At 42.2% G+C, this 22,029-nt stretch overlaps 2 protein-coding genes across 4 annotated transcripts in view; one reads left to right on the forward strand and one right to left on the reverse strand.

Annotated features, from left to right (window-relative positions):
* Positions 1–22,029, reverse strand: part of LOC126236493 (tyrosine aminotransferase) — a 174,745-nt gene that overhangs the window by 101,790 nt on the left and 50,926 nt on the right. The gene's annotated exons all lie outside the window — the stretch shown is intronic.
* LOC126236494 (uncharacterized) overlaps positions 9,869–22,029 on the forward strand; it is a 166,133-nt gene continuing 153,972 nt past the window's right edge. For all 3 annotated transcript variants that reach the window (XR_007544929.1, XR_007544928.1, XM_049945850.1), the window contains exon 1: positions 9,869–9,915. The gene's annotated coding sequence lies outside the window, so the exon portion shown is untranslated. The remainder of the gene's footprint in view (positions 9,916–22,029) is intronic.

The following is a 22,029-nucleotide window of genomic DNA, read 5'->3' on the forward strand; positions in this document are numbered from 1 at the left end:
CATGTGTTTATTTGTCAGCGAGCGATGTGACAATAAGGTGTACTGCCGTCTCGCACTAACGAAGAAACGAATGGCATTGTTTGCAACTCTGAAAGATCTTTTAGACTTTTTTATGTGTATTACGACCAAACAGATGACACATGTGCATGCCAAAATACATCCATGACGTAAAAAACAACTTCGGAATCTATCCGATGATGACGGCTGGAACGAATAAGGAAGGAAGATTACTATTTAACGTGCCGTCGACAAGAGACGGAGCACAGGCTCGGATTAGGGAAGTACTGGGGAGTGAATCAGTCGTGCGCTTTCAGAGGAACCATCCCGCCAAGCGATTTACGGAAATCACGGAAAACTTAAATGAGAATGGCCAGAGGCGGGCCTGACCGGTTGTCTATCTGAGTGCAAGTTCAGTGTGCTAACCATTGCGCTACGTTGCTGTCTTGAAACCGGTAGTCGAAATTTAAAGAAAAGTCACTGAAGCAGTAAATCACTGATATTTTTGTGTGCTATCTAATCGGTCGCCGTCCCGTATGAACAAAGTATATTTTTGTAACGATATTTTAAGGCATAAAGCGTAAAGACATAGTGAATGCGATTAATGTAGTCTAGGCCATCCTCCAGTTCCATACAGAGCAACAACTCGAATGTCTATTGACCCAATAAATGAACAAACTGCATCTGGGATGGTTTTCAGCTAAGTCCGCAACTTCTCAGCCCTTATGTGTCGACAGTCTGACTTGGAGAACAAGCCCATCTCACCAGGTGTAGGCCTCCTTGTCCCCCTTGGTTTGGTCACGCGTTGCCAGGTCCTAATCTGACCACTCTTTGCTCATTGTGTATCCGAATATTGTTCCTATGGTTTGTAGTTCAAATGGCTCTGAGCACTATGGGACTTAACAGCTATGGTCATCAGTCCCCTAGAACTTAGAACTACTTAAACCTAACTAACCTAAGGACATCACACAACACCCAGTCATCACGAGGCAGAGAAAATCCCTGACCCCGCCGGGAATCGAACCCGGGAACCCGGGCGCGGGAAGCGAGAACGCTACCGCACGACCACGAGCTGCGGACTGTTTGTAGTCATATTGCCAGTTTAACCTAGGATAGGAATCTATGAATCGTATATTTTATTCGATTTAAATTATTACACGATCCAGTCACAATGTTGTGATCATTGCCTACGTTCGATGTCAAAGCGGAATAACCACTCACAAACGGCAGGTGGCAGCACCAGCAGTGGAAGGTATATGAGTGTGTCGGGATGCACGAGGAAAACAGTCCAGTTGTTAACGTAATGCAACAATGGAGTGATTTATCTGACGTCCAAAGGGGCATGATCATTGCCTTTCGGTCCAAGGGTGGAAGCATTTCCTGAACGGCTCAGTTTGTAAACTGTTCGCATGCACCGTGCATGGCAAGATGGAGCTATACAAATCCGGTTTCAAGGCAGCTGTGGTGCACCGTGGACCATAGACGAAAGGCCTCAGCGACAGCTGCGGAGATGTGTACGGGCCAGTAGACACGCAGTTGTTGAGTAACTGACCATTCAGATGAACCAAGAGGCTTACCAACAGTGCCTCCTCAAAGACCGTTCAGTGAACGTTGCTGCGTATGGGCCTCTGAGCAGGCGCCTGGTTCACGCACCTATGCTGACAGCTGTTGACCAGCGGTGATTGCTGGAATTTCCGTGCCAATACCATAACTGGACGTCCGTGAGTGGCGACAGGTGATCTTTTCGGATGAATCAAGTTTTATGCTTCACTGTCGTAATACGTCTAAAAGCAAACATCCTGCAACAATCGTCGGAAGGACACTGGCCGGAGGAGAGAGCCTGGTTATAAGAGGTCCATTATTAAAGAATTTGTTGCTAGCGCACTCGAGCAGATGTAATTTCGATGGATTGCTCTGGGCTGCCTGCGATATGTAAGCTATAAGAGAATCTCAGACGAAAGAGCAGTGTTGTATGCAGTAGGAACTGTGTGGCTGTAGGAGTAAGTAGTAGCTAGCAAGCAGTCTGGTGTATCGTGTTGGCTGGGCCGGTCGTGGGAGCGATGGCGGTGCCTGAGCGTTGTAGTATAAGGTAAAAGCAGCCTCGCGCATATGTAGTATTGTTATATCAAGTCCCATGTAAATATTTTTAAGAAAACTCTTAATAATAATCTTTCTCATAAAAAGTAACTTTTGACAATCATTCGTTTCAATTTAAAGAATTTACTAATTTCTCCAATCCTTGGTCATCACGATTATTGAAAAGAAAACTCAGTTGTTTCTTTTTATACATGACAAATCTGTCGGCCAGCATTGCACTGGGCTGTGCCAGAAAAATTTCTTATAGGAGCAGATATATACGCGTTATCCGGCGACCTTATTGAGGTAAGAAGTTTCATTTTATTCAGAATTATCTTTCAGGGCCATGACGCAGCGCTGCTGACGTCCAAAATTTACCAGTTTAAATTCACAGTCAATTATTGAAAGGTTATAAGTGAGCCACAATTTTATTGAGAGATTAGTCACATTGTATTATTGGTAGGTTACGGAATTTTTTTATTGGGAAGTTACGCTGAATGTGAATGATATAACTAATTATAGTTTTCACTGTTGGGAGGTTACATGGTGGAGAATATTTTCATGGCATTTCGTGGCTTATCTCGTGATTCTGGAAGCCACAATGGATAAACAGAAGTACTCATTTATCCTTGGGGACCATTTCCGTCCCTACATGCAGTCTGTTTTTCGTCAACACGATGGAATCTAACAGCAGAACAATGCAAAGTGTCCCACAGCACACACTGAACGTGCATGGTTCGAAGATCACCAGGACGATTTACGGTACCCCTCTGGCCACCAAACTCCCTGGTTTAAACCCATTGGAGACTCTTTGGGACTACCTCGATCGGCCTGTTCGTGCAATGGATTCTCAACCGAGAAACTTACAGCAGCTGGCCACGGCAATGGAGTCGCCATTGCTCCGCATCCCTGTCAGTATCTTTCAGAAGCTCACTGACTCATTTCCTGCACATCCGCACTGCAAAAGGTAGTTATTCAGACATCTGATATGTGACCACAGCGGTGACTGGGCACAGGTTATGGTATACAGGGTGTACATAAAGTCTGGGAACACTTTCAATTATTTATTGCACAAGAACGAAACATTGTACAGATGTCATACATATTGCATTTTGAAGAGAAACTCTGAAAGTTTTTTATACAAACATTCTGTTTGGACTCTGCAACTCACTCCAACTGCCATCTAGTGGCAGCTTCAAACTGGGCAGGTCAGACTGTCCAGTATAATCTGCTCCCTGTCGGAAGAATTTGCAACCTACATGCAGAAGTGGATCTCCCAGGTCCTTTGTGCGCGCAGGTAGGATTAGCCGTTGTAACGTCCGAGCTGGTAGCTGCGAGACCCCGTAGCGGTCGTGCGTGTACGTCTTCCGGCAAAGCCAGGAGCCGCAGTTTGCGCGCTGCCTGTGCAAGTTGTAAAGTTTAATGTAATAAACACTTATACCAGACAACTTGTTCCGTGTAGTTATTGTGAGTGGAAACAAGGGGAGGACAGTGATACTCGAATACCTGCCATACGTGTCTCAGCATGGCATCGTCGACTGTACCAGTAGCTTCCCGTATTCTCTCACGGAGCTCCGCTACATCACATGGTAGAGGCGGTACATACACCAGATCATTAATGTGTCCCCACAGAAAAAAGTCACACGGAGTGAGATCTGGTGATCGGGGAGGCCGCTTCATGAAACAGCTGTCCCCTCCTGTAGCACGGCCAATCCATCGATGCGGCAGCTTCGTGAACAGGTACCCACGAACTTCACGATGAAAATGTTTCATAGACAGCTTCTGTCGCAGGACTTTCCACACTGTCATTGGAGCCATTTCAAGTTCACGGGATGCACGACGCACCGATTTCTTTGGACTTCTTATGAATGTCTCTCGTATGCACCCCAAATTCAGTTCACTCACACTAGGACGTCCGCTTCTCTTTGCCAGGCAGAAGCAACCCCTCATAACGAATTTGTTGTGCCAGTGGTAAATGGCCTTCCTTGTTGGTGGCTTCTTACCGTACTTGGTTCCAAACAGCCGCTGAACAGCCGTAGCACACTTGTTTTTGTCGAACTCCAACACACAGAAAGCTCGCTCCGCACCTAAACTCACTATGTTTGCAACTAGCGCTGACTATCGGCAAATTACCAAACTACGCTGTGGCGGTATACATGAAAAAAAATCATACTTTCTCTTCAAAATGACATATGCATGATAACTGTACACTGTTTGGTTCTTGTGCAATAAATAATTGAAAGTGTTCCCCGGCCTTATGTATACCCTATTTCTGAGGCTTGGCTGGAGAACAAGTCTGGCGTTGGCCTCAATAGGTACAGGGACACTGTCTAAATGAACACACTGGCTGGCCAGTTGTTGATCCCATGTGCGGATTCCATCTGTGTGTGACTTCTAAGACACAGGATTGAACGTGTTACAGTTACACTACACGACCGAGTGATAACCAAATGTAGACCTTATTTGCTCCCAAGAACGCGTATTGTATCCTTTCGGATGTTTGCAACTTTGAGGTGGGTGTTTAAGTCAATTTTAAGGACGAAGGTGACTTGGTGCAACAATGTGCCAGGAAACCACCTCACATAGGCGTAGGACTCCCAGCAATCTGCACAGTGCCTATGCAGAAGCAGTATCCATGGACTCAAATGAACTGCGACGTACCCGAATCTGCCATAACAGTACTATTCGCACATGTTTCCTGTTCTCGTTACATCAATGAACACTTTCACGAGCTTATAATACATCCTTTCGGTAGCCCCGAACCTACTTCGGAAGAGTTCTCTGCGTTAAAAAACGATATGCTGTGCTCTGAAAGAAACACATAGTTTTCACCAAGTTATTTGTTTAAAACAAGTAGGGGAGAGACTTCTACCTTGGCACACTTTTCAGTTTTCATCTCTAACTGGTCCTGAAACAGTGGTTTAATATATTTTCTTATTCTGTTTTTAAATGATGGCATTCATTCACTTTTTGGTTTTTTTTCAGTCTCTTTCTGGAATTACAAAATTTACTCTGGAAAACTAAAGGTTTTTCCGAATATGAAAACATATTCCAGAATACAGCTTGGTCATGTATTTGGGAACACATATTCGATTGATATTTAAAAGCTTTGCAACTGAGAAAATCTTGTCAATACTCTATTTATTAGTTTGTTACACTATTACTGCCGGCCGGGGTGGCCGAGCGGTTGTAGGCGCTTCAGGCTGGAACGGTGCGACCGCTACGGTCACAGGTTCGAATCCTGCCTCGGGCATGGATGTGTGTGATGTCTTTAGGTTAGTTAGGTTTAAGTAGTTCTAAGTTCTAGGGGACTGATGACCTCCGATGTTAAGTCCCATAGTGCTCAGAGCCATTTGAACCATTTTTGAACACTATTACTCAACTACACACCAATAATAAGCAAGTGAAATAAAATTAAGAAGTACTATGGAAACGTTTTGAAATTGGCAACTAACACACACTTTCATTTCCAAGTGAGGAAAAATTGTTAAGGTATTAAAGAAACCCAGTTCATTTGTAAATATCACGTGTTCCATGATTGTTCCTTTTCAGGGTACAAGATGGACCACGACCGACGAAGTATGACTCAAATGTCCACATGTTATATAAATGGTTCTAAAAATATATAGTATTTTACTCACTATAAAATTCTGTACCTGAAGAAAAACAATATTTTCCAAACACGTTTAATATATTATACAGAACTGAAATCTGCTGGACGCAAAATATTTACAAATGCTGCACAAAACACAGCCTCCTGTCTAACAGCAAAAATTCTAGAAAATTGCGGAAACTGATTATGGCGGTATTCGTGTGATTCTAAAACGAGCCGCTAAAGTGATGTACCGATCAAAGAACCACGTTGTTCCTAGTTACGCTATCCTCTAGGTACAACATTCTCCTTTACTTTAATAAGAACTACAGGTCAGTTTCGAGATTTAGCTCATTTTAATGTCAACAAGTGGGTGTGGACACATCATAGCCGTAAACACAAAGCTGGACATAAAAACTGCAACACGAATCAGGATAGAAGATAACGAAATTTGTACGGACAGTATTGTACGAGGAATATAGGATTAAATTCATTGGTGATTTGTGGTAGACAAATCGCGAAATTTAACACGTAGAGCTTCCAGCTCTGGCAGGCACAATGGCTCTGATCCGGCTAGGCATCAAGTCAAACTACGCTTGGACGACAGATATGGATGCTTCATTTTACGGTGCTTCAACTTTGTGCCACAATTCATCAATCGTAGTGGCTGGTGAGTGAGGATGTGTCTCAGCAGTCCATGACCAAATGTTTTCACTGAGTAAGGGATCTGATGAACAATCTGATCAGGGCTACAGTCGGATAACCTTTGTATCGAGGTAGGTCAAGACAGCATGACCGTTATCTTGTTGAAAAATAACGGCACGGAGACCTATAATCCAGGGCACAGTCACCGACTGGGCACACCAAAAAGTTGCAGTTATGCGAAACATAGGTGATCGTGTTGTGTACCCAACAGCATTATATAACACAACAACAAGCATTGAGTCTGTATGAGGATGACGACAGAATTATGCTAACGCTCGTTTTTTCGAATCTCCGCGAACGAATACAACGAGCTACTGCATGCAGAACCAGAACACTTCTGGAAGGACGAGGTGATGACACTCTGTGTCCAATGTCGTCCTGGTCGCTCCACGGTGAAAGCGCGTTGTTGTTACTGGCCAACTGGGAGGCTATTTACTATGGAACGCGGACTTTCCGGTTCGTATTGATCCTAACGAACTCCCAAAGAGTGTTGCAGATATTACAATATCCGGCGTTTCATAAGCAGACTACCAGATATATCTCGAATGTCATACCAGACTCGCGGGTACTGGTTATTGACGTCCGCTTACTTTGAATAAAATGGAATAATGGCATTCCCCATAACGAAATTGTTGACCGCTTCGCTAAGAGAGGTATTAAGGAAGGACAGTTCCTGCCAAAACCCATCCCTTGTACGTATTTCAACTCGATGGTGAAGAAAGCTGCTCATTACCACTGGAGCTGTGAATGCCACATATCCCAGTAATATAAGGGCGGCCACCTGGCGACTATACAGCCCAACGTCTCTTCTCGGCCATGGTTCACCTCGTTCAGGCTTAGTAGATTTGATGTGACTTCTCGCATCCGCATGTGGCTAAGACACGGGTGTTACCCCGCCCATCTACAGTGGTTGGAAATCATCGCCGTAATCAGAAACCAATGGTGCTGGCGGATCTGATCCACGTCATACTGGCGTGTACCAAGTACTGTGCACAAGAACTTGGTTGCGAGGCGTTACCGCCACCATGCAAGTGCAACTGCTTTACTCACGAACTATCTGATACAAGAGCGGCATTCTGCTTTCACCTATAAGTTGTAGATATTGTCCTCCCATGGAACCAGCTCGGTTCGAAAACTGTGACGTCTGTTTGCGTTTTTATCTTGCATTAAGAACTTATCTTTGTAAACGACGGCGTTGTTCAGTTTTCAGTTACAAGTTGCTGTGGATGTCATTCTCCTATGGCACCGGCCACACATTACGAACTTATTTATGTACTTTACAATCTTTTCATTGTTCTATTGCGAAAACTGTACTGGTGTAACTTGGCACTCTTGTAACTACTGCTAGCTGTATGGTGTTAGTCTTTTAGTGTTTGTATTTCACATTTCCAGACACGTTGGGACGTTGAGAACATTCATGGTGTTGAGTACGTACCACAGTCGTGGGAGCTCGACAAACGCCAGGAGCAGTGTCGCGGAACGATAAAGCAGTCTAGATAGGCCACGGTCCAGACACTGTTGAATCCCGACACGTGCTGCGAAACGTTTCTACTCCTTACACGAGACATAACACGACATTTTCACAAACAAACAATACACAAATGTGATTTCAGAATGAGGAAACCTCTGCTTAATTTTTCCTTCTGTACAGGATGTAGATGGCGTCACTACCTGCTGCGATTGCACCTAAGTGCTAATCGTTTTCATAGCCAAGCAATGTACAGTTGACGATTGATACCTGCCGCTTGTTGATGTTGCAACTTTAATTACTAGCAGAGCATACGACAATGGTCACACGCACTGCACAGTTACATATGGCAGAGTCATCCGTGGATACAACCTTAGAATAGAGCCAGAAGCCAAGTGGTGCCTTTCTTGTTCTTCCTTTCCTCCATGTATGCATTCATGAGCTGAGTGATTGTTTTTGCATCATATTTCATTTCTGTGTCTCCTGCCTCAATTATTTGCTGCACCCAACTTGTTCAGCAAAGTGTGCTGACTATACGAATACTTTCACACTCACCTGAATTTTTCCGCATACTTCCTTCACAGCTAATTAGCTTATCTTGGCAAATTTTCCATTTAATTTTTTCTTCACCTGTCCATTCAATACACAATTATAACGAGTTTTAAGAATCAATCGCCGCCCGTACGGCCGAGCAGTTCTAGGCGCTACAGTCTGGAACCGCGCGACCGCTACGGTCGCAGGTTCGAATCCTGCCTCGGGCATAGATGTGTGTGATGTCCTTAGGTTAGTTAGGTTTAAGTAGTTTTAAGTTCTAGGGGACTGATGACCTCAGATGTTAAGTCCCATAGTGCTCAGAGTCATTTGAACCATTTTTACGAATCGGTTTAGAATTCTGTGCTAATATTTTGCTTATTCTGGTGGTCGGTCAGACTTTCATCTTCATCAAAGATTTCTATGATAATAAAGAAGACACGTTAAATTGCAGACAGGCACAATTAAAAGATACTGACAGAAAGATTTCGGCCACATCCTTCAACAATAAAAGAGAAACACACACTAATCATACACACAAGCAAGCACACCTCACTCACACATGATCTCCAACTCAAGCATCTCGTGTCGGAGTCCCGATATGCTGGAGTTGGCGGTCATGTGTGAGTGAGGTGTACTTGCTTGTGTGTATGAATGGTGTGTGTTTCTCTTTTATTGATGAAGGATTTGGCCGAAAGCCTCATGTCAGTGTCTTTTAATTGTGCCTGTCTGCAATTTAACGCGTCTTCTTTACGGTAAGTAACAATCTGTTTTCTCCTACATTTTAATATTCCTACCTGGAGTTTGCATTATTTGAAAGCTTTCTATGAGTAATACAGTGACTCGGGGCTTGTTCAGGTACATCAAAACCTGCCTGTGAGTGCTCATTCGGAAATGGGATTGAAACAGAATACCACGACCAACAGGACCATGTCTAGCAAAGTACAGTGGAGTTCAAACCAATCTTCAAGCTGATGGCTGACTTTGTCAAAAACAGTTTAGCTTGGTGACCCTGATTATCTCGATGTCACCATTAACAGGATTTGAAAGAGAAGTCTGTGTGAGAGGGACCTGTGTGGCCAGCCTTTTGAAGAATAAGTAACTACGATATTGTGCCGCCCTCTGCGACCTCTCACCGAGTTTCCACTGAATCTTACTCGAGGTTCTCTAATCTGTCACCGTTGCTCATCATACGAAATCTTTGAAAAGGAAGATTTAGTACTGACCGTAAGATTATGGTATTCAGTTCTATAGCAAGTTTATATCCAGAATTAATTTTTAAATATCCTAAAACTGAGCTGTAAAATTAATTGTCAATAATTAACAATAATTGTTTCAAAATTACGGTAACAGAATGATATTCCCTTCTGCCCCTGACTGGTGCTATAAATAGAAATGTCGGCGTCATGAGACTGGGTGCGTGATGATATCTGACTGGTGGTTGCATCAGCCAGGAGAGCCGGGAGCGCTAACCCGCGCTGCATCCAGTCTCAGGGTGGCAGCGAGAAGCTACGCAGTCGTTAGCTGTTCCATCGCTGCCGTGGCTGTGAGTGTGTTTCGGCGGCTACATCTCAATGTCGACGTTACGGGTATTCTTCAGCTCGATACAAGCAACCTGGTGACGTAGATGTGCTTCTCCTAAGCCTGACTTCTTGTTAGAAGTCTCCCTGTGATGGATCGTCCTTGTAAAGAACCAGTGGATACAGCGAGTGCGCCTTCTTTTTTTCTTTTCATTATTGATCTAGGTGTTCGCTATAGAGGAGTAACAACAGTTACTGCGAAATACGTAGGTTCGATGCTGCAAAAAGGTTTGTAGGTGGTAACAAATTCTCTTACTGCATGCATTATCGAGAAGAGAGTATAAGATTTTTGGAAACTATTGCGAGTAGAACAAATGTAAAGTTTAGGCTGATACTTTGTCGGCTCCAGTATCATAGAATTCCACTCGAAACTTATACAAATATGTCTTTTTTTGGGATAGAAATTGCTTTCACCCTACTTTCAGTTTATTAGTTCCTTGGCCAAAAGAAGAACGTATATTCATTTCCTCCTGGAAAATTTAATTAGAATCAAACGTCCACTTAAATTACAACAGGAGTTGTAATTACATTTGAAGGGTGGAAAATAGACAATTATGTTTTCTGACGACCGGCTTTGCTTTCTTTGGCTTTTTCGATGGAACTGGTCGTTAAGGTAGTATTATCAGTTATTCAAACCTGGTATGCTTATTGTTACCAAGAATGCACTATAGACTTTTTTAGCTGTCTCTATGAAATGTACCATATAAATTACTTATTTCTACCATGGCTAATATTTCTTTAGTGGCTATATACTGAGTAATAACATCATATGACTTCTTGGAATCAGGAATTACAACAGAAGAAAATTTACATCCCAGTGTGTTTGAATTTTCGATGTGATACGCATTTATCTCTCTCCCTAAAAAGTTCTTTACAGATGAAACAAGTGATTCACGTAAAGGGACGGGGCGGATTAAATTTTGTTGTTTCCTCATTTAATACTTACTTCATCCTTTCTTAAGAGCAGTGCTAAGTTGTAAATTATCCACGTCAGCAGGAACAGCGGATAGTTATGTCTGGTGCTTTTCCTTGTTACCATACAAATAAGTATCGCATGAAGATCTCAGCCTGCTTGTGTCGTAAACGAACTATCAACTCAGAATCATTTACGCTTCCATTAGAAATGGAAACCTTCGAAGGGAAAGATCATAATAACAGTTTAGAACGTCGTGTTACGGTAAGCATACACCCTTTTTCTGTTGGTACTTCGTATCCCTTTCATTAATTTTCTCACAGCCGCTGCGACGTTACTCAACAATTAGTCGAGAGCGTGCTGTCTCTTTTCAGAACTAACGACGACGTAACATATGAAAGAAAAGAATTTTATTATTTTGAAAGAATCGAGTGGCGTCTTTGAAGAGCATATTCATATAGGTTTTCATGGCGGTAAGTTCTAATTGTTACCTCCCGTAGCCGATGTTACTATGACAAACGTTGCGGAAATGAATACATTTGTTACTTTGAACAGCAGATTCCCTATATACGTAAGTTGCGTAAAAACATGTAGTCAGAGCGCCATTATAATATTAAAGAAGCTTTTAGTATCTCAATAACCGCTAGAGCAATGTTGGCTTAGTACTTTCGAATGGTTTGCAGTGATATGAGCTGAAAAGTAATATTTTACATTACGTACACTTTCGCTAACATACTACGGCTGTTGATTACGTTTTTACATTCGATTCATCTATCTAGACGTTGCGATTTACTCTCACTCCTTCCCATGCCATGAAACCGATACGTCAAATGTTTTGTGTTGTTATAAACATATAGACAGCGCACTTTTAACGAAAAAAAAAAACAGTAGGTTGACAACAGAGTCTAAGAAAACGCTGAGTTGGTCTATGGGCAATTGTAGATAAGTAATTTGTGCTATTTGTACATGAAAGGAGTATTTTCTAATTGTGAACAGAATATCTGAGACAGGATTATAATCTTGCCAGTCTGCCATTGTTGTGGACAACAAGAAATATAATTACCAGAATACGGTAGCCGAAAGTCATTAGGACATGAGAGAACACTCGCAAGATATTCATCCATTTCTGTCAATTGTGCCTTCATCTTTTGGCTGAAGGGCCTATCTTGCGGAAACGGTACGTCTAACTACTTTTTGGCGAGCATTGAAGCAAACAACGATGTTGTGTGCGTTTTCACTTCAGTGATGATGCATCTCTTCTTGCAGATGGAAAAAGTGGTTTGACGTTCACGGAGTATGTACTTACTGGAGTAACGACATCGAACTCCAATCGCTGCCTATTGTGTTGGAAACGTGTCTATTCGTAATGCAGACTTTCACGGAGTATGTACTTACAGGAGTAACGACATCAAACTCCAATCGCTGCCTGTCATGTTGGAAACGTGTCAGTTCGTAATGCAGTCATTGTCGCGCCAGCACGTGAAGTTGTCTTTCCTCCCCGCCACCAGATGGCAGCTCGTGGGCCGGTCGTAGGTCCCACCATGCAGAGAGTGCGTGAGCCAGCCTCTAGGTCAACTTCTCCCCGAGCACGTGTAGGAACACGCGCTGTTCACTGTCTTACCTCCGTGGCTGTGCTGTTGTACACTCTGTGTTTCACAAGGCCGCGAGTTGCCATCTTAGGGTCAAGTGCATAGTGGCCATCCATAGTGCTTGTTAGTTATGACTTCGTCTTCCACCGCCTCGCACTTTTTTTTTCCCGTGGGCTATAGACGCTATGTCACTGCTGTCGTAAATGAACGACGCAGATCGCGTATAACCAGAGGGAAAAGAAGCAACGATATGCTGATATGAAAGGATGTGCAAATAAGGAAAGTCATAGCGTGCTTACTCAAAAGAGGTCGCGCTTTTCTTGCTATGTCATGTAGTGGTGCCTCGTAGAACAGACTGGTTCAAAGCGATACGAGCCAGTGGTGCTACAGACTCCTTTGATCTCGGTGCGTAGGAGTGTAGGGACATAGGAGGGATAGTCATGAGCTTTTACCACATTGAAAAAATAAAGTTACATAATTAATTTTCTGTTTGTTCCCAGGTAATATGTCTACTGTCGCTGTACATATTGAAATCCCCGCCACAGTTGCCTAGCACGGCGCTAGATGACACAAAACAGAATAACGCAGTTCATCTCCACTTCGTCAGCGCCGTGCGCCATGTTATCTGGGTCCTCTAGCGCCATACTACGGCACTGTCACGGCGATTTCTGTGTATGCCAGGGTGGCAGATTAGTACCTACCAGAGAATCAAAAAGTCATGTATCATTTATTTTAAGATGATAAGAAAAACTTTAAAACTATATTTAAAATGTTGAACGGTGGTTTATGGACGGTGGATAAACATTTAATAGTCACAAGATATAAGGTAACTGCCGGCCGCGGTGGTCAAGCTGTTCTAGGCGCTCAGTCCGGAACCGCGCGACTGCTACGGTCGCAGGTTCGAATCCTGCCTCGGGCATGGATGTGTGTGATGTCCTTAGGTTAGTTAGGTTTAAGTAGTTCTAAGTTCTAGGGGACTGATGACCACAGATGTTAAGTCCCATAGTGCTCAGAGCCATATAAGGTAATTGCTTTATTTACCGTTTCGGATACGCTCGTCTTCAGAATATCAGGTCATGGAGAATATCAGGCCAGGAAGAAGAACTTTAAAAAGGCAGCATGGGGCATGTGAACGTGATACATTCCAAAATGTAACAAACCAGTTACGTTTTTGAATGTGACACATTCACATGCCCCAAGCTGCCTTTTGACGTTGTTCTTCCTGACCTGATATGCTGAAGACAAAAGTTTTCTAAAAGCGTAAGTAAGGCATTTGCCTTATATCTTGTGACTATTAAATACTTCTTCAGTGTCCATAAAAGCAGTGTACATTTTAAATTTCATAAAACGGGCACGTACCTCCTGCGTGACTACTTGTCACGCCTTGAATTAAAACTACCATTCGTACACTAAGAAGTCTGAACGCAATACTGTTGATGGTCAAGCGAAGTGTGTGCTCCCAGTGGCGAGGGCAATACTGTAATAATACACATTGTGCCGCGGGAATAACTGATGGAGGTTGTAACACTTCCATGAAGATATAGCGGCAGTGTCACATTATTTCTCCAGTCGACCACTCATATATATTCTTTCAGTAGTATGTTATGAAACGGACTATAAAGGCTTTAATTGATAAAAATAATTAGGGATGATAAAATGTATCACTTACTATTATGATTGTTCCTTCATCAAAAACCGATTTAAACAACAAATTTAACTTTAAAAAATCCCATATGCCACAGCAAAAAGTTAACTTATTCACACTGAAACTTGAGACAGAATGGAAACGTGGGTCGAGTAATTAGATTAATACAGATGAAATTTTTCCCGATTGTGTGAAACACATACATCTAACCGCGTCTGTTATTTCAAGGACTGATGAACTGGGCTGATGCAGATATTACGCACGACGACAATCGTAATAATTCGCAAACTACTGTCAGCTGGGGGTGATGGTTTTTAACTGATGGATTCGGCTTAACCAGCTATTCCTGTATATCTGTTGATACTCAATATCAGGGCAAACTGAGACGTCAGCTTAGAATATTCTAAAAAAGTATGTGCCGGTAGTAAATTATGTAAGGCGTGAGGATATAAGGTCTACATATGGTGTTTATGCACTCAGGGAAATCAAAAAACGGAACACTAAGTATAATCTTTCTACAGACGGAATACGAAAGGTTAAGTAACAATGACGCCCTGAGCAATCAAATGGTTCAAATGGCTCTGAGCACTACGCGACTTAACTTCTGAGGTCATCAGTCGCCTAGAACTTAGAACTAATTAAACATGACTAACCTAAGGACAGCACACACATCCATGCCCGAGGAAGGATTCGAACCTGCGACCGTAGCGGTCACGCGGTTCCAGACTGAAGCGCCTAGAAGCGCACGGCCACACCGGCCGGCCTGAGCAATCAGCAACACTTCTGTTTCAAAATACAACGATGTATGAACGGAAACGCTCTTCATTTAGTCGAGCAAAACTTAATTTTTTTTATTTTTCCGTGGTTTACGAATCATATTTGAAGGTAAAAACCCAAATTGATAGTTTTTTTCGGAGTTTTTCCTCGTTCTTGCAATATTGTTATAACCAGTACTCAAGAAGAAGCACATAGAAAAAAAAGCTGTCATTTGCGAGAACATTTCTTCCGTTACAGTTATGAGAAGGTGATCATCCAAAACGTTTTTTTCTTTTTTTTCTGCTTATCCTGTTCGATCGTAAACAAGTAACAACGTGAGACTAATTTTGGAAGAACATACGAAACATTTCTACCATTGTAGTTTGATTTCACAGTTTCCATCTATAGTTATTGGAGAATGACTTTACTCAAACCCAGCTTAGTAGCTTCATGTTGGTACAAACTAAATAGATCGTCTAAAATCGTTAACAGCTCTATTAATCGGCTCAATTTTGCTGCTCACCTCGCCAGCGAAGACCGGGCATTGCAGTCTATGTGTTCGTGATTTCTATTCAATGGAGGCCAACGCTGATATGCGTGTTCTCGTCCAGACCCGCATTACTCAACCTTTTTCCTTTGGGGCATAACACAAGACGTTGCAAACTTACGGAACATCCCTAAATGTGACTTTTTCCCAATGCAACAAAGCAAACACACTAAGTACATACAGCACATTTTTTTTAGTATGCGTATAATCACGTAAACAGATAGGCGATTTCTTGCAGACTGCTCTACTCCAAGAAACGATTTGGTAATAATATATTTGTTGTTGTTGTGGTCTTCAGTCCTGAGACTGGTTTGATGCAGCTCTCCATGCTACTCTATCCTGAGCAAGCTTCTTCATCTCCCAGTACCTACTGCCACCTACATCCTCCTGAATTTGCTTAGTGTATTCATCTCTTGGTCTCCCTCTACGATTTTTACCCACCACACTGCCCTCCAATACTAAATTGGTGATCCCTTGATGCCTCAGAACATGTCCTACCAACCGATCCCTTCTTCTAGTCAAGTTGTGCCACAAACGTTTCTTCTCCCCAACCCTATTCAATATTTACTCATTAGTTATGTGATCTATCTATCTAATCTTCAGCATTCTTCTGTAGCACCACATTTCAAAAGCTTCTATTCTCTTCTTGTCCAAACTATTTATCGTCCACGTTTCACTTCCATACATGGCTACACTGCATACAAATACTTTCAGAAACGACTTCCTGACATTTAAATCTATACTCGATGTTAACAAATTTTTCTTCTTCAGAAACGCTTTCCTTCCCATTGCCAGTCTACATTTTATATCCTCTCTACTTCGACCATCATCAGTTATTTTGCTCCCCAAATAGCAAAACTCCTTTACTACTTTAAGTGTCTCATTCCCTAATCTAATTCCCTCAGTATCACCCGTCTTCATTCGAATACATTCCATTATCCTCGTTTTGCTTTTGTTGATGTTCATCTTATACCCTCCTTTCAAGTCACTATTCATTCCATTCAACTGCTCTTCCAAGTCCTTTGCTGGCTCTGACAGAATTACAATGTCATCGACGAACCTCAAAGCTTTTATTTCTTCTCCACGGATTTTAATACCTACTCCGAATTTTTCTTTTGTTTCATTCACTGCTTGCTCAATATACAGATTGAATAACATCGGGGAGAGACTACAACCCTGTCTCACTCCCTTCCCAACCACTGCTTCCCTTTCATGTCCTCTTATAACTGCCATCTGGTTTCTGTACAAATTGTAAATAGCCTTTCGCTCCCTGTATTTTACCCCTGCCACCTTCAGAATTTGAAAGAGCGTATTCCAGTCAACATTGTCAAAAGCTTTCTCCAAGTCTACAAATGCTAGAAACGTAGGTTTGCCTTTTCTTAATCTAGCTTCTAAGATAAGTCGTAGGGCAGTATTGCATCACGTGTTCCAACATTTCTACGGAATCCAAACTGATTTTCCCCGAGGCCGGCTTCTACTAGTTTTTCCATTCGTCTGTAAAGAATCCGCGTTAGTATTTTGCAGCCGTGACTTATTAAACTGATAGTTCGGTAATTTTCACATTTGTCAACACCTGCTTTTTTTGGGATTGGAATTATTATATTCTTCTTGAAGTCTGAGGATATTTCGCCTGTTTCATACATTTTGCTCACCAGATGGTAGAGTTTCGTCAGGACTGGCTCTCCCAAGGCTGTCAGTAGGTCTAATGGAATGTTGTCCACTCCCGGGGCCTTGTTTCGACTCAGGTCTTTCAGTGCTCTGTCAAACTCTTCACGCAGTATTATATCTCCCATTTCATCTTCATCTACATCCTCTTCCATTTCCATAATATTGTCCTCAAGTACATCGCCCTTGTATAGACCATCTATATACTCCTTCCACCTTTCTGCTTTCCATTCTTTGCTTAGAACTGGGTTTCCATCTCAGCTCTTGATATTCATACAAGTGGTTCTCTTTTCTCCAAAGGTCTCTTTAATTTTCCTGTAGGCAGTATCTATCTTACCCCTAGTGAGATAAGCTTCTACATCCTTACATTTGTCCTCTAGCCATCCCTGCTTAGCCATTTCGCACTTCCTGTCGCTCTCATTTTTGAGACGTTTGTATTCCTTTTTGCCTGCTTCATTTACTGCATTTTTATATTTTCTCCTTTCATCAATTAAATTCAGTATTTCTTCTGTCGCCCAAGGATTTCTACTAGCCCTCGTCTTTTTACCTACTTGATCCTCTGCTGCCTTCACTACTTCATCCTTCAAAGCTACCCATTCTTCTTCTACTGTATTTCTTTCCCCCATTCCTGTCAATTGTTCCCTTATGCTCTCCCTGAAACTCTGTACAACCTCTGGTTTAGTCAGTTTATCCAGGTCCCATCTCCTTAAATTCCCACCTTTTTGCAGTTTCTTCAATTTTAATCTACAGTTCGTAACCAATAGATTGTGGTCAGAGTCCACATCTGCCCCTGTAAATGTCTTACAATTTAAAACCTGGTTCCTAAATCTCTGTCTTACCATTATATAATCTATTTGAAACCTGTTAGTATCTCCAGGCTTCTTCCATGTATACAACCTTCTTTCATGATTCTTGAACCAAGTGTTAGCTATGATTAAGTTGTGCTCTGCGCAAAATTCTACCAGGTGGCTTCCTCTTTCATTTATTACCCCCAATCCATATTCACCTACTACGTTTCCTTCTCTCCCTTTTCCTACTGCCGAATTCCAGTCACCCATGACTATTAAACTTTCGTCTCCCTTCACAATCTGAATAATTTCTTTTATTTCATCATACATTCCTTCAATTTCTTCGTCATCTGCAGAGCTAGTTGGCATATAAACTTGTACTTCTGTAGTAGGCGTGGGCTTCGTATTTATCTTGGCCACAATAATGCGTTCACTATGCTGTTTGTTGTAGCTTACCCGCATTCCTATTTTCCTATTCATTATTAAACCTACTCCTGCATTACCCCTATTTGATTTTGTGTTTATAACCCTGTAGTCACCTGACCAAAAGTCTTGTTCCTATGTTCTAGATATTTTATGTGCAGACGATTAAAAGACATTAAAAACCTCGCGACACACTTTGACATGTATTCGGGACAGATGAGTGTACCGCGGAACGGCGGTTGAGAAACACTGGTCTAGTCCACAGAAGACATAGAGCCGTCAGGTGCACACCTATTGCAGTACTTCACCGACGATCCAACAATATGAGCCGTCACGACCGTGCGGCTATGACGACAATCCTCCTGTGCTGTAGTCACGTTGTACACTCCGCCATTGTATGGTCATCGTGCACAACCTTCTTACAACTACTAATTCCACATGATGTGCAAATCGATTTGCTGGGGATCGATATTCTGCTCCATTTGATATCTCTCACAGGCTTATAATATGCCTCTTCACGTCAGTTAGGATCATTGGCAGTTTGTTTCATATTTTTGCTTCGGTTAATGACTCTTCATTGTCTTGTGAATCCTGAGCTTTCCTGTCGCAAGAAACAGTGCTGTTGGGCCTGCAGTTACACCATCTCTTCCGTCTTAATCACTTCTCTCTGACACTGATCTACACATTCTCCAAGTTCGGGTTAACTTGGACCATCTTTGTGTATGTTGCGATTTTCAGAAATGTTAATGTATAATGTTTCCACCTGAGTAAGTTTGTATAACACTTCTTCACCTGCGAAACATTCTCATTCATGTGTAACTACAATAAATGACTGTGCCACAGGGTTGATGAAGTTCAGCGACACTTTATGAGACGTTTAACAAGAGAATATTAATATACTTATGACACCACAGCTCATATCGTAGATTTTCCAGTGGATAATACATGATTGAAAGATATCTACCATTCTCCAAAATTATGAGACAGAAAGCTGCTCAGCACTTACATTACGGAGACCTAACCTCGTCCTCACTATAGGTGGGTCCTCCTCATTCTGGGGTCTGAATAACTTGCTCTTCCTTTTTAACCTTCCATAACTCCTCCTTCTTCGTCCCTCTCTCCTCCCTGAGGAAGGAACTATTTTTTTCCAAAAGCTAGGTAGTGGGAGACGAAATGATAGTGAACTGTGTAAGTGAATCAGAACGTCGGTACCATGCCGTTATTCACCTAGACGGATGTGGTAAACCACCTAAAACAACATCCAAGGCTAGCCAGCACACAGACCCTCGTCGTTAATCCGCCGGGCGTGCCTCCCCGAATCCCAGCTGCGGTGTGCTAACGCACGTGGCTATCTTGGCGGGTCACGATGTGCCACCAATTCTGTCTTATAATGTAGACTGATTTCCTGGGTTTAAAAATCTCTAAAACTGTAGTTCCACGGCCTAAAAGTTTCTGCTCGCACTACTGTTTACTTCTGGTGAGTACGCGAGGGCAGTATCCCAGAGCAGGTGCTGTGCTGCAGACCCACTCCTCGCTCCAGCAGTTCGCAACAGCCTTTTAAGTGCGCAGTGCAGGACGCAGGTTTAGGACGGCTTTTACGCTGGTCCCAGCGTGTGGGTTACGCTGCCAAGAGTGAGGCAAACAGGCGACGCCAGTGATCATGCAAAACAAGAACTGGGAGCCGGAAACCTGTCTGGACCTTGGAAAGCAACTGCGCCTTCTGCTGTGGCATACAGCCACTAACACAGTGTACACCAACCTTTCAAACTACCTTACATTGAATAACACAGCATTACAACGATATTATTTTATCCGTGATGCTTTGAAAACACCGCGGCTGTTTTCGAAAATATCACCGAAGGAAAAAAAAATCAGCCAATCACGCCTTTTTTACGACTGATTTATTTCGCTGGAACCAGTTTTAGATCTGAGCCATCGTCACACTGAAGCGACGATCTCTCGTACAGAGTTCACATTTTTTGCTATTATAACCTAATAGAATATTCATGGTTTTGTTGTTTACAAATGCTTTTACATTGTGTACGAGGCTTTTATTTATCTGAAGAAAGGCTTCTCCTTATGCAATACAGTATAGCGGTCTGCATCATTGATATGGCGTATGAGGAAAATTAATCTGTGCACTTTCTGAAGTTATGCACATTTCTCTTTATTTGGCAAGACAACAACGACATTATTTATTCGACGATGATTTGAGAACATCGCAGTTGTATTCGTAAACATCACCAAAGAAAAAACTGTCAGACCCTATACTCTAACACACAGAGAAAAATCTTTCCTTAAGTAAATGCAAAGAACTTGTATATAATGTAAAAGCTTTTATGAACAAGTAAATCATGTATATTATGTGTATTATAGCACTAAAAAAAGTGACGATGGATCCACGCCCGAAACTTGTTTCGGCGAAACAATTAATTCGTGAAAAAGTGTGGGTAATTGCAATTTTTCTTCAGTAATATTTACAATATTTTAACTTGTCTGAAACTAAATGGTTCAAATGGCTCTGAGCACTATGGGACTTAACATCTCTGTTCATCAGTCCCCTAGGACTTATAACTACTTAAACCTAATTAACCTAAGGACATCGCACACATCCATGCCCGAGGCAGCATTCGAACCTGTGACCGTAACAGTCGCGCGGTTCCAGACTGAAGCACCTAGAACCGCTCGGCCACACCGGCCGGCGGCTGAAACTAAATCTGTTGCGCTGTAAACATGCACCACTCGACAAAAATAACTGCAAAAGTCAGTATTTGAAATTGTTGTTAGGATTAAGGAAATACAATGACAGGAAAGTAAATTGCAAGGTAACGTCGGAGACGTCAGTGAAGAATATATTCACTGAAAGGATCCCACCCTCGCCTGACTGATTCCTGAGCAGTTTTCGTCCTTCTAGTGCCTTAACAGACTGATCAATGGAAGAAAGATAAAGAAAGAAAAAAACAAGAAGCAAAGAAGAGTTCTGCGATTCGTCAAGGGTTCATTTCGTCAACTTGACCTGCCGCAGTGACGCACAACAAACGTCAGTGGTAGACGCTAGAAGAGATGTATTGTGCAATATGGAAAGACTTTCTCTTGAAATTCCGTGGGCAAACACTCCTATACGTTTCGAGACATGTGCTTCACTTATTCGAAACACATATCCCGTAATGACCATACGGTAAAATGAGAGAAACTTGCACAGAAGCTTACCAACAATCATTCTGTCTAAGTTAGTTAATTACATTTTCCACACATGACATTTGCGATAACTCTCTATGATACAGAGCATATCAAGGTTTAAAAATAAGATACATATTCTCTGTAAAAAGATTACTATGTACAAGCCGCTCACGTAACTAAATTTTTCAGTTTAATTTTGATCGACAGTAAATTTAATAAATGTAAACCAACCATACATAGGCGTTATCTACAGAGATGATTTAAAATTACTTTTCTTTGCTTCTTTGCTTGGCAGCGCCTTTAATTCACAATGGAGGGCGTCAAGTATTTTTTATTGGTTAGGGGCAAGCAAGTCGCCGAAGTGGCTTCCAGTTGAAAGACTTGCACCGGGCTGTTAGAGCCGCACGAAATTGCTTTTATTATGGCTCCGTATTTTCCTTCTTTTTCGGCAAGAGTAAGTTAAAATTGTGGCTAAGGGAAATTATGTTTATATGTAGTATTATATTTATGAATGCTGCTATTATTCTCGAATTACGACTGGTCAAAATTCCCTAAGAGAGGAAAAGCGTTGCGA

This window comes from Schistocerca nitens, chromosome 2, assembly GCF_023898315.1.
Source record: "Schistocerca nitens isolate TAMUIC-IGC-003100 chromosome 2, iqSchNite1.1, whole genome shotgun sequence".
Taxonomy (NCBI): domain Eukaryota; kingdom Metazoa; phylum Arthropoda; class Insecta; order Orthoptera; family Acrididae; genus Schistocerca; species Schistocerca nitens.